Here is an 11,443-nt window from a genome sequence, read left to right as displayed (position 1 = left end):
GAAGCTGAGCTTACAGCAGCCTGAAATGAAACAAATAATGTGTTGTCAGAATCTTATTAATCATGAGTAAAACTAGTTTTTTATACTGGGGCCCATATAGCCGAGGCGGTAAACGCACGGGTATTCAGCATGACCATGCTGAGGGTGACGGGTTCGATTCCCGGTCGGTCCAGGATCTTTTCGTAAAGGAAATTTCCTTGACTTCCTTGGGCATAGAGTATCCTCGTGCCTGCCACACGATATACGCATGCAAAATGGTCATTGGCAGAGGAAGCTCTCAGTTAATAACTGTGGAAGTGCTCATAGAACACTAAGCTGAGAAGCAGGCTTTGTCCCAATGTGGACGTTACGCCAAGAAGAGAGAGAGAGAGAGAGAGAGAGAGAGAGAGAGAGAGAGAGACTAGTTTTTTTTATTTCTATATTTAATATCCAGTTAGTTTGAATTCAAACGGCAAAGAAACATGAATTCTAAGATGCGAAACAAGAGCTTAAACCCTATTCTACGGAAATGCTTCATACTGATAAGTTGTCTTAGCTGAGTAGAGTAGACACCAGCACAAGCTCGATCTTTCAGAGGGTAGCCAAGATGGCATCAGAAAAACTGTAACGTTTTCTCTTGGTATAGCCTAAAGCCAATACAGCCTCGTTACCTTCTAATCGCTACTTTTGGTGCTACCTCAGTACTTTACCTTTACTGGTGAACCTCGTAAAATCGATTACCGAAACTACCGAGATCGTACTGCTATACTAATCTCATCAAGAAAGCACCGAACAGGCAATTTGAAAATAAGTGTGTAGACTAGAAGTACTATGAAGACTTACGTAAAGGATTCTTACGTAAAACATTCTCTAATGCAAATCAAAAAATAATCTCTACAATAAATCCTATAAAATTTCATGGAGGAAATTCTGCAGGAGACGTTGGGAGTATTTCTGTAGGACTTCCTGAGAAAATTTGTGCATCTTTGAATGTGTCCATCCTTATGGATATCATTTGCTTATATAAAAGCCTTGATTATGTGACTTTCCGCTTAGAAAATTAAAGTTAATGAACAACGCATTACAGGGTTGGAATTCCCATAGAATGAGATCATTTCTTCGCACTACAACACCATAGGATATTGGCTGATTGCAGTACAAATGCGAGAAATCTCCCTTTTCCCCCTATCCGCAACCCGGGGATGCGCCCTGTTGGGTTTCGAAAGCCTCGGAAAATATTACAAACCTTCAATGGCATTCCCACACATTAACCCACATTGCCCATTTAGGGGTCTGACTGGGCCTGTTACCCTCCCTCAGTTTGTAATATTCTCACCAACATGGAATTATATTTTCCCGGCACATAAATGACTTTGACAAATGTTCGATATACTATGCAGCAGCATGATCAGTATAACTATATCAGATGACTTTAAGATCTGATTTTTACAGAATTGTTTGCCATTGCTTATACATTCAGCTATTCCAATCATTACTGCAAGGCACATCGGCCACATGCCTGAAATCAAAACTTCTTGGAAGATGTAATCCAAACCCAGGGTTAAAAAATCGCCTAAGGAATATTAGGACGATTTCTTACAGCATATTTTTATGATCTTTATTGGTATCTCATTCTATTATTACATTCATAGACCGTTAATCTAGGTGTTTTGTGTATTATTACATCATCCTAATTTGGTAAAATAAATTTAAACTATTATCAATATTTATTAATAACATATTACATTTCATTTGCTATAGCAATTATGATTTTTTCCGGATTTTATTTTTCACCTGCGTGTCAGAAATACATTTTTTTTAACTTGCCCTAACTCTAACCTAACTGAAACTAAACATATTAAGAGCCAATCATAGCAATAAAAGATTGCAACGATTTTTGATAAAAAATTGCTATGATTTTCGTTGACATCTGTTTAATGTTTCAATATTGGAAATTTGATGCAACTCATTAGTGCTATACCAGGAAGGCAACTTCAAAATCATTTTCAACATATTATTCTGAATTCTCTGAAGTTGCTTCTTTCTGGTGCTGCAACAGCTCGACCATATTGGGACAGCATGCAACATGGACGGTCTGAAAATTTGTTTATAAATCAAAAATTTGTTTCTGTCACAAAGTTTTGATTTTCTATTAATAAGAGCACCTTTAACGGTGCGCTTCTATACCCCGTTTGGCAGCCCTCCATCATTGCAGCAAACTTTACCGGTCGCTGCTAGATGCGCTCGCAAAATAGTAGCGCTATGGGTGGGTGACCAAATATAACAGCGCGACAGTTGCGCTGCCAAAAATGCAGTGAGAATATGACAACCCTCCCGATACGAATCAGGGTGACTAATTTGATTGCTACCGGTGTGGAAAAGGGTGGTTAAGTCAAAATGGTAGCGCTGTGCGGGTTGCTCGAATAGTAGCCGCCGTTAATGTTGCTCTAAGAGCAAGTTTACCGGGAGCTACTATCTGGGCGAGTAAAATGATTGCCCACGGAGTTGTCATTTTAGTTTAGTTACTCATTTCCATATCGGTCGCTACTATATTTAGTCACCCGATTCCGTATCGGTCGTTGCCAAATACTGTTGCGGTATATACAAAATATTTTGACATCTTTGTTGGGCATCGCCGGTTTAGTATAGTGGTAATCACGTTAAAATGTATGCGTGTCACTTTTGTACATCTAGTTGTGAAACTTTGGGGGGGGGGGTCGCTCGAATTTCTGCAGGAATTCCTTTCGGGATTTCACCTACAATTTTTACTGGGATTCCTCAAGGTATTCCTCCGGGGATTCCTCCAGGAGTTCCTCCGGTGATTTCTCCAGGATTTCCTTCGGGGATTCTTACAGGAATTCCATCGGAGATTCCTACAGGAATGCCTCCGGAGAATCCTCAAAAAAATCCTCCAGGCAATCCAACAGCATTTTCTCCATGGATTCCTCAAGAAACCCCTCAGAGGGTTCCTCCAGGAATATCTACGGTGATTCATGAATCCCTCCGGAGATTAATCTAGAAATTGCTCCGGGCATTTCTCTTGCGATTCCTCCAGGAATTCATCCGGAGATTCCTGTAGCAATTCCTCCTGGGATTCCTCAAGGAACTCCTCCGGAAATTTCCTCAGAAATTCCTCCTGGAATATTTCTACAGTTCTTTTGCGATTTTTCCGTTAATTTCTTCTGGCATTCCTCAAGAGTTCGTACAGGAATCCCTACGGTTTTTTTTTCAGCAATGAATTAACTACATCGGCTGTTTTCCTACTCTCCGCATCGACTAATGTGGCGCTAGCTTCTATGCGCGAAAAATCGCTAAAAGTAAATCGCATAAATATTGTATGGCGAATACAATCTAAAAGCAAATTTCTCGAAGTGGAACACATTATTCGAAAAAATATTTGGTAGTGGTTGTGCACAATGGTGACCACTATTAAGGCTACCAAATATTTTTTCGGGAAAAGCATTCTATTTCAAGTAATTCGAGTTTAGATGCATTTCGCCATACAAAATTAAATTGATTTACTCCTGCTGATCAACTGTGGCTGCGCGCAAAGCGGGTAGTCCATTCCTCCGGTTATTCCTACGAGGATAATTGCAGGAAATCCTCCAGGATTGCTCAAGAATTTATCCGGGATTAGTCCAGAAGTTCCTCCCGGGGAATTTTCAGGGAAATTATTGAAGAAACATCCGGAGAAATTCCTGGATTAACCACCCGAAAGAATTCCTGGAAGAAATCTCGTAAGCATTTCCAGAGGAATTCCCGGAAGAATTTTCGTAGGAATTCTCGTAGGAATTCCCAGAGGAACTATTGTAGGAATTCCCAGAGGAATTCTCGTAGGAATTCCCTATTGGATAGTGCTATCGTATGATCAACCTGAGATTGTTCAATCGCAGCAGTCATTTGTTATTTGAAGACATTTCAAGACCAACAATTGAAAAGGCCACATCAACATTTTGTAAACAAACATGTTTCTGTCGACTTGAGGCCTTTTGAACTCCACCCACACACCACACTACCACTAACAGAAAGCGCAAACATCAAGCTTTCTGTTAATGGTGGTGAGATGCGTGGGTGGATCCCAGAAGGCCCTAAGTCGACAGAAACGTGTTTGTTTACGCAATGTTGTTGCGGCCTTTTCAATTGTTGGTCTTGATTTGTAATGTTCACACAGTAATTTATTCTCGTTCAAACCTTCAACAAATACAGACATTATCAATTGTTAGTCTCAGTTTTACTTGCCCGGTTCAAATCCACACTAGTATTTCAAGATTCCCAGAGGAATTCCCGGAGAAATTCCCAGAGGAATTCCAGGAGGAATTCCCAGAGGAATTCTCGGAGGAATTCCCAGAGGGATTCCCGGAAGAAGTGCCAGAGGACTTCCCGGAGAAATTCCAAGAGGAATTCCCGGAAGAATTCCTGGAGGAATCCTCGGAGGAATTCCTGGAGGAATCTTCGGAAGAATTCCAGTAGGAATCCTCGTAGGAATCCCCAGAGGAATTCCTTGAGGAATCCCTGGAGAAATTCCCGGAGGAATTTCTGGAAGAATCCTCGGACGCATTCCTGGAGGTATCCCAGGATGAATTCCTGTAGGAATTTCTGGAGGAATTCCCGTAGAAATTTCTGGATAAATTTCATGAGGAATTTCCGGAGGAATTCTCGGAAGAACTCTTGGAGGAGTGCCCGGAGAAATCCCTGGAGGAATTTCTGGAGCAATCCACGGAAGAATCCCCGAAAGAATTTCTGGAGGAATCCTTGGAGGAATTCCTGAAGGAACCCTGGAGGAATTCCTGAAGGAACCCTGGAGGAGTTCCTGGAGGAAACCCCGTAGGAATCCCCGGATGAACCCCTGGAGAAATCTCGGAAGGAATTCCTGGAGGAATCATAGAAGGATTTCCTGGGGGATTACTGGAAACAATGCTTGGAGAAATCCCGGAAGGAATTCCTTAAGAAATCTCGGAAAGAATTCCTTAAAGATTTAAGAAGATGAAATCCTCAAACATTTTTATTATGTTAAAGCTTTCTCTCAGAAGACCTTGGCATGAATAAATGACTAAACATAATCTCAGTATTTCCTGAAACTTTTAAATTTGTATCTCAAAAACAATCTAAGAGTTTTCTGAAATCCTCAAACATTCTAATTGGGTAAAATCTTTCCCCCAGAGGTCTTTGGCATGAATCAGAGACTACTGCAGATATTGCTGAACTCTGTTTCCTCCACCGAGAGGATCGTTTTGCTCAGATCGCACCTAGCTTTCCAACGGTGATGTCCTTGCTTTTGCTTGTGATTGAAAAAAGCGATTTTTTAGCAGATTTTCCCTAATTGCAAGTGTTTACAAAATTTGTTGCAGGCCACCAGTGCGTTTTGTTCGAAATAAACAAATAAAAACAGCACAGCACTTTTGACATATATAAAATAGCAATCGTTTCCCGCGCAACTATCGGGCGCCTAAATTTGTGCGCTCGATGTTTCCCGAAAGCATTGTTGCTATTTTACTCGCTCGGTTAGTAGCCCCCGATACGGTATAGCGCTATCATACTGCGCTATGTAATTTAGTTTAGTCGCGCACCGGTAAAGGTGCTCTTAGAGCACCTGTGGGTGTAAACACTAAACGTGTGTAAACACTAAACGTTGAACAATTCGTCATTGAAATCATCGCCAACATCAAATATTGATTGATTGATTTGTCTTTATTCAGAGACTTTCAGCCTTTGGCTGGTTAGTGGTTCGTCTCTCTGAACATCAAATATGTGAAAACAGTTTTTTCCGTTCAAAACAAAAGTGTTTACTATGAAAATATATTCACTATACTCCACATGAGGAACAGAATGCAATGAATATATTTTCATGGTCGATGTATTGATATAAAGCGAGAAAACTGCTTTTTATTTTCCGAAAAATGATGACGGATGCTTGAGCCCTAATGTTTTGATTGCACTTAGTTTGAATACTTTATATGTAGTTTTTTTGAAGTTGAGCATTTATCAAGTAATAGTCCTAGATACTTAACATCGCCCAACCAATTTATTGGAGTTCCCCTCATAGTGACAACATGTCTACTTGAGGGATTCAAATAAAGAGCTCTTGGCTTAAGCGGAAATATGATAAGGAGAATTTTGGAAACATTTGAAGAAATCTTCCATTTTTGCAAATAAGAAGAAAAAATATCTAAACTTTTTTGCAATCTGCTACACTACAAATGACATACAAACTCCGTCCCTTGGCTGAGATACCCGTGTCATCTGCAAATAACGATTTTTGACATCCCTGAGGCAAAGCGGGTAAGTCAGAGGATAAAATGATATATGATATTGGTCCCAGTATGCTGCCTTTTGAACACCAGCATTAATAGCAAAGACCAAACTAAGACCTCCGACTCCCATTCATCACATGACAATTTCAAGGCGCACGAAGTACTAGCAACAAAAAATATGGTACCTTCAGTTGGTAAAACCTTGCACTTTTCCCTTAATTGAATTTCTAGTACTTCGTGGTTGTTGTCAAGAGTAACCAACATGTCATGAGCTACTACATCGTAGTCAGCTACACTGAACGAAAACCCCCGCCGTCCAGAGAATGATTCGCCATTCAGTGCGATGCAGATCTGCAGAATCTCAGTATTGAATGATAAGGCAACAGAATGATTAGATCTCGTATGACTGAATAAAAATCATCTTGTTAAAAAATTAGAATTGACACAAATTATAAATGATTTTTTGCTTGAGGTTTGTTGTGATTGATTATCATCTCAAAACCATCTGAAAGCATTTCCCTTTATGCCTCATGCCGAAATTCATTCAATCTGGTGTTCAGCATGCGCTCTTCGTCTAAAACAGTATGGCGGAGTTTGTTTGCCGGAGGGATTGTTCCAAGGATTGTTCCAGAAAAATATAATAATTATACGGATTGCGCATCACGAAAGGTAAGAATGAATTATTTAAATATCTGTTAATTATTAAACCAGCATGATTTGTCATTTACTGTGGTCATTAAATCGGTATTTATTTATCTTGTTATTTACAGGATATACTTAATTGCGACATAGAACATCCCTCCGCAAATGGAATTTTTAGCCTCCCAGATTATCTCACGAGCGCGTATAGGCCAGGGCCCCGTACAGCACCAACACAGTAAGGAATATGTGAATACGTCGACTCATTTTCGAGACAAATATGAAGCATTTATTACATAGCATTTTTTATAGGCTCAAATGAAATATATACATGTAATCATCTAGAATAATATTATGGTGTTTTCATTTGGTTTTTATTTTTATTGAATATAAATTTTTACTTGAAACAGATCCCACATCAAATAAAATACAATATGGAATGAAAATCATTCATTCATTGGCTTCCAATTAGGTGATGAAAATCATCCATTTTTCGGGGTTCTCATCATTCAAATTGTTTTGATTGTGAAGAAGATTTCATCAAACGAAAATCATCCGAATCTATTCTTAAAATAGGCATGGGGCAAAAATAATTCAATTTATGGCGGGGGTTTTCGTTCAGTGAACGTCACAAAGTTAGTAAAAAGCAGGTAGCCAGCCAAATGTCAAACTTGGGTACCGGGGACCAAATGCAGTACTAGAGGTGGTTCCTGTAGTGTAGCGGAATATCATTACATATAGAAGGCTGTGCTTAGAGCACTGACAGGAGAATATGAGAATAAAGGCATTATTGTTTTAGTAACCCGAACAGTAAACTGTGTTTCCTACAGTTCCCAGTCTGAGCCCGAGTGCTACGACTTAATTTGGACTTTGTTAATAGGTAATCTATCTGGCTTAGAATTTTGATAGTTTACCTGAAGTTTTCGATCGGATAAATAATTTTGGATTATTTTAATGCTATATAGTGGAGTTATTTATTTTTTAATTTTACGATTAGGCCTTCGTGCCAGACACTACCGAGTGCTTTTTCTATGTCAAGTAGTGCTACCCCAGTGGAATGGCCTTCAGATTTATTGGAACGAATAAAATTCGTTACTCGTAAAAGTTTATGAGTAGTCGAATGCCCTTGGCGGAATCCGAAATGCTCATTGGCAAAAATATAATTTTTATCAATGTGAATTATCATTCTATTTAAAATAAGTTTTTAAAAAGTATACTGATAGATGACAGTAAACTAATAGGACGATAACTAGAAGCTGTGGCAGGATTTTGTCAGGCTTCAAAATTTAAACAACCTTAGCATTTTTCCATTTTTTAGGAAAGTATGCCAACTGAAAACATTCGTTAAATATATTATTAATCAAAAATGCTAATCAACTTTCTGGAAGTTTTTTGAAAATAGAAAATTCCGTCATCATTCGAGTGTGTCGTGTCGGTCAGGCTAAGGCCGGGGCGGCCTCTGCTGTACATAGTAGCCGCCTCCATTCCACTCGGTCCATGGCTGTGTGTCTCCAGTTCCGCACTCTGCGTAGGGTCCGCAGATCGTCCTCCACTTGGTCGACCCACCTAGCTCGCTGCGCTCCACGTCTTCTTGTACCGGTCGGATGACTCTCGAGAACCATTTTAGTCGGGTTGCTATCCGACATCCTGATGACGTGACCCGCCCACCGTAGCCTCCCGATTTTCGCGGTATGGACGATGGTTGGTTCACCCAGCAGCTGATGCAGCTCGTGGTTCATTCGCCTTCTCCAAGTCCCGTCTTCCATCTGCACTCCGCCGTAGATGGTACGCAACACCTTCCGTTCGAAAACTCCAAGGGCGCGTTGGTCCTCTGCACGTAGGGTCTATGTTTCGTGCCCATAGAGGACGACCGGTCTAATCAACGTTTTGTAGATGCTTAACTTCGTGTTACGGCGAACTTTATTCGATCGTAGAGTTCTGCGGAGTCCAAAGTAGGCACGATTTCCTGCCACAATGCGCCTCTGAATTTCTCTGCTGGTGTCGTTGTCGTCGGTCACCAGTGAGCCCAAGTACACAAATTCTTCAACCGCCTCGATTTCATCACCGTCGATATGAATTCGGGGTAGCGGGCGCGGTGATTCCTCCCTGGAGCCCTTTGCCATCATGTACTTTGTCTTCGACACATTAATGACTAATCCGATTCGCCTGGCTTCACTCTTTAGTCGGATGTACGTTTCCGCCATCGTCTCAAATTTACGAGCAATGATATCAATATTATCGGCGAAACCAAGCAGCTGAACGGACTTCGTGAAAATCGTCTCACTCGTGTTTATCCCCGCTCTTCTTATTACACTTTCCAAAGCAATGTTGAACAGCAAGCACGAAAGACTATCACCTTGCCGTAACCCTCTGTGAGATTCGAAGGGACTCGAGAGTGTCCCTGCTACTCGAACTACGCACATCACTCGATCCATCGTCGCCTTGATCAACCGTATCAGTTTATCCGGGAATCCGTACTCGTGCATAATCTGCCATAGCTGTTCTCGATCGATTGTATCATACGCCGATTTGAAATCGATGAACAAGTGATGTGTGGGCACGTTGTATTCGCGGCATTTCTGCAACACCTGGCGGATGGCGAACATCTGGTCCGTTGTAGCGCGTTCACCCATAAATCCAGCCTGATATTGCCCCACGAACTCTCTTGCAATCGGTGATAGACGGCGGCATAAAATTTGAGAGAGTATCTTGTAGGCAGCGCTCAGTAGTGTGATCGCGCGGTAGTTCCCGCAATCCAACTTGTCGCCCTTTTTGTAGATGGGACCCACGATACCTTCCATCCATTCCTCCGGTAATACTTCCTCCTCCCAAATCTTGGTAATGACCCAGTGTAGTGCTCTCACCAGTGCTTCGAAGTGCATTCGAAGCATTCATATTCTTAAACTTCCTAATAATAGATCTCACATCGTCCATATCAGTGCCCAATGAATTGTCGAAAATGTTCTCATGATTGAGAATGTTTTCGAATTCACGGGCAATTTGATGTTCAATTGTACTATACTAGTGAAACCTATACTGCAATTATGCGCAGTTTCAAACTGCTTGGCGAGTTTTTGCGCTTTTTCAGAATTAGTTAATAATATTTTGTTTTGCGAAGGAATTTTTAGTTTTTTGTCAATTTCCAAAACGGCTTAGAGCCGGGGTTTAATTGAGAAACTTTATTTGCAATTATTTTGTTTCTCAATTCTGTGAAATGTATTTAAATTTCCTTCTGAAGATCCTGCCAGATTACTTACAAATCAAGATCTCGAGTTCGTTGGAATTGTCTTCTTCTCACGTTTTTAAGACGGATCAGAAGTTTCAGATCGTCGTCAACAGGGATGGGACCATTCATTTGCTATTATCTCAGTTAGAAGCATACTATCGAAAAACAATATATGGATGAATTTAACCTTGAAGTTTTATCTGAAAGTTTGCCGAATAACATTGGGGTCGCACACGCATACCAAAGCCGTGAGCGAGCTGTAAAGGCAACTTTCCACGCGGTGAATGTAAATTACATTCACGCCGTGGAGAGTTGCGTTTGCTGCCTTCTGTTGACTTACTATTGATTATACGCTAATATATTCTTCTACATAGTTTCAGGTAAAACAAAAATGAAAAAGTGTTCCACACATTGATTTTTCTGCGATATTTCTGAGTTAACATGAAGTGAATGTAAATGATTGCAAATGAATGATCCCATCCTTGGTCGTCAATAATAACTTAGTCGAATTTGACTTTAAACTTTGGTATTGACGCATCTCTTGCTTCGACTATAGTATTAGTCAAAGTTTTGAGGGTTTTCGAGAAGAAAAACAAGTGGGACTATCGGGATATTGAATGTATCCTGAAGAGCACTCATCTAATAAAATCCTGCCGTTGGAATTGGACTGAAGATTATTCTACGAACGGTGTTTCGCATTAAAATCAGCAATCATCAAAAATTTGGTCCTATTGCGAGTCAATTTTCGCAAATCAGATTTGAGAAAATCTATTTGCTGGCCAGTGCATTGAAAAGGCAAGTAGGCCGCAATGAAAGTATGTTTACCAAAGTTTGTTTCAACAGAAACGCCCACAGTTTCAAAAACTTTGGTTTCAAATGATGAAAAACTTGGTGCTCGATGCGCCTGTGAATGATGATTGCAACTCCACATGTTCCATCTAGGCGATAATTTTTTTAAATAAAATAGTTTGGGTTTCGTTTGATTGAAGACCCAGGTTTCAAATTAGTTTCAGTAATAACTGCAATCATATAGCAATTATTCCTTGAAGTGAGAATTCTTGAAAGAACTCTTACATTTTTTTGAATTTCTGAAGCTTTTATTGGATGATTTGCTAAATTCTTGAAAGCGCTTTTTATAGGAATTTATAAAACATCTCTAGCAAAAACACTCAACGGATTCTCTAGAGAAATTCCCTTGGAGAAACTTGTGTGAGAATCTTCGAGAAAAGTCGTGCACGAGTATATGGAAATACATGTAGAAATCCCTGCATGAAAAAAATCCCAAAAGATTTATTGTACAAAGTTATTGGTAAAACTCCAAGGAAGTTATGTATGAAATTTATAATGG

This window comes from Aedes albopictus, chromosome 2, assembly GCF_035046485.1.
Source record: "Aedes albopictus strain Foshan chromosome 2, AalbF5, whole genome shotgun sequence".
NCBI classification, from domain to species: Eukaryota; Metazoa; Arthropoda; class Insecta; order Diptera; family Culicidae; genus Aedes; species Aedes albopictus.
This window is presented reverse-complemented; position numbering follows the sequence as displayed.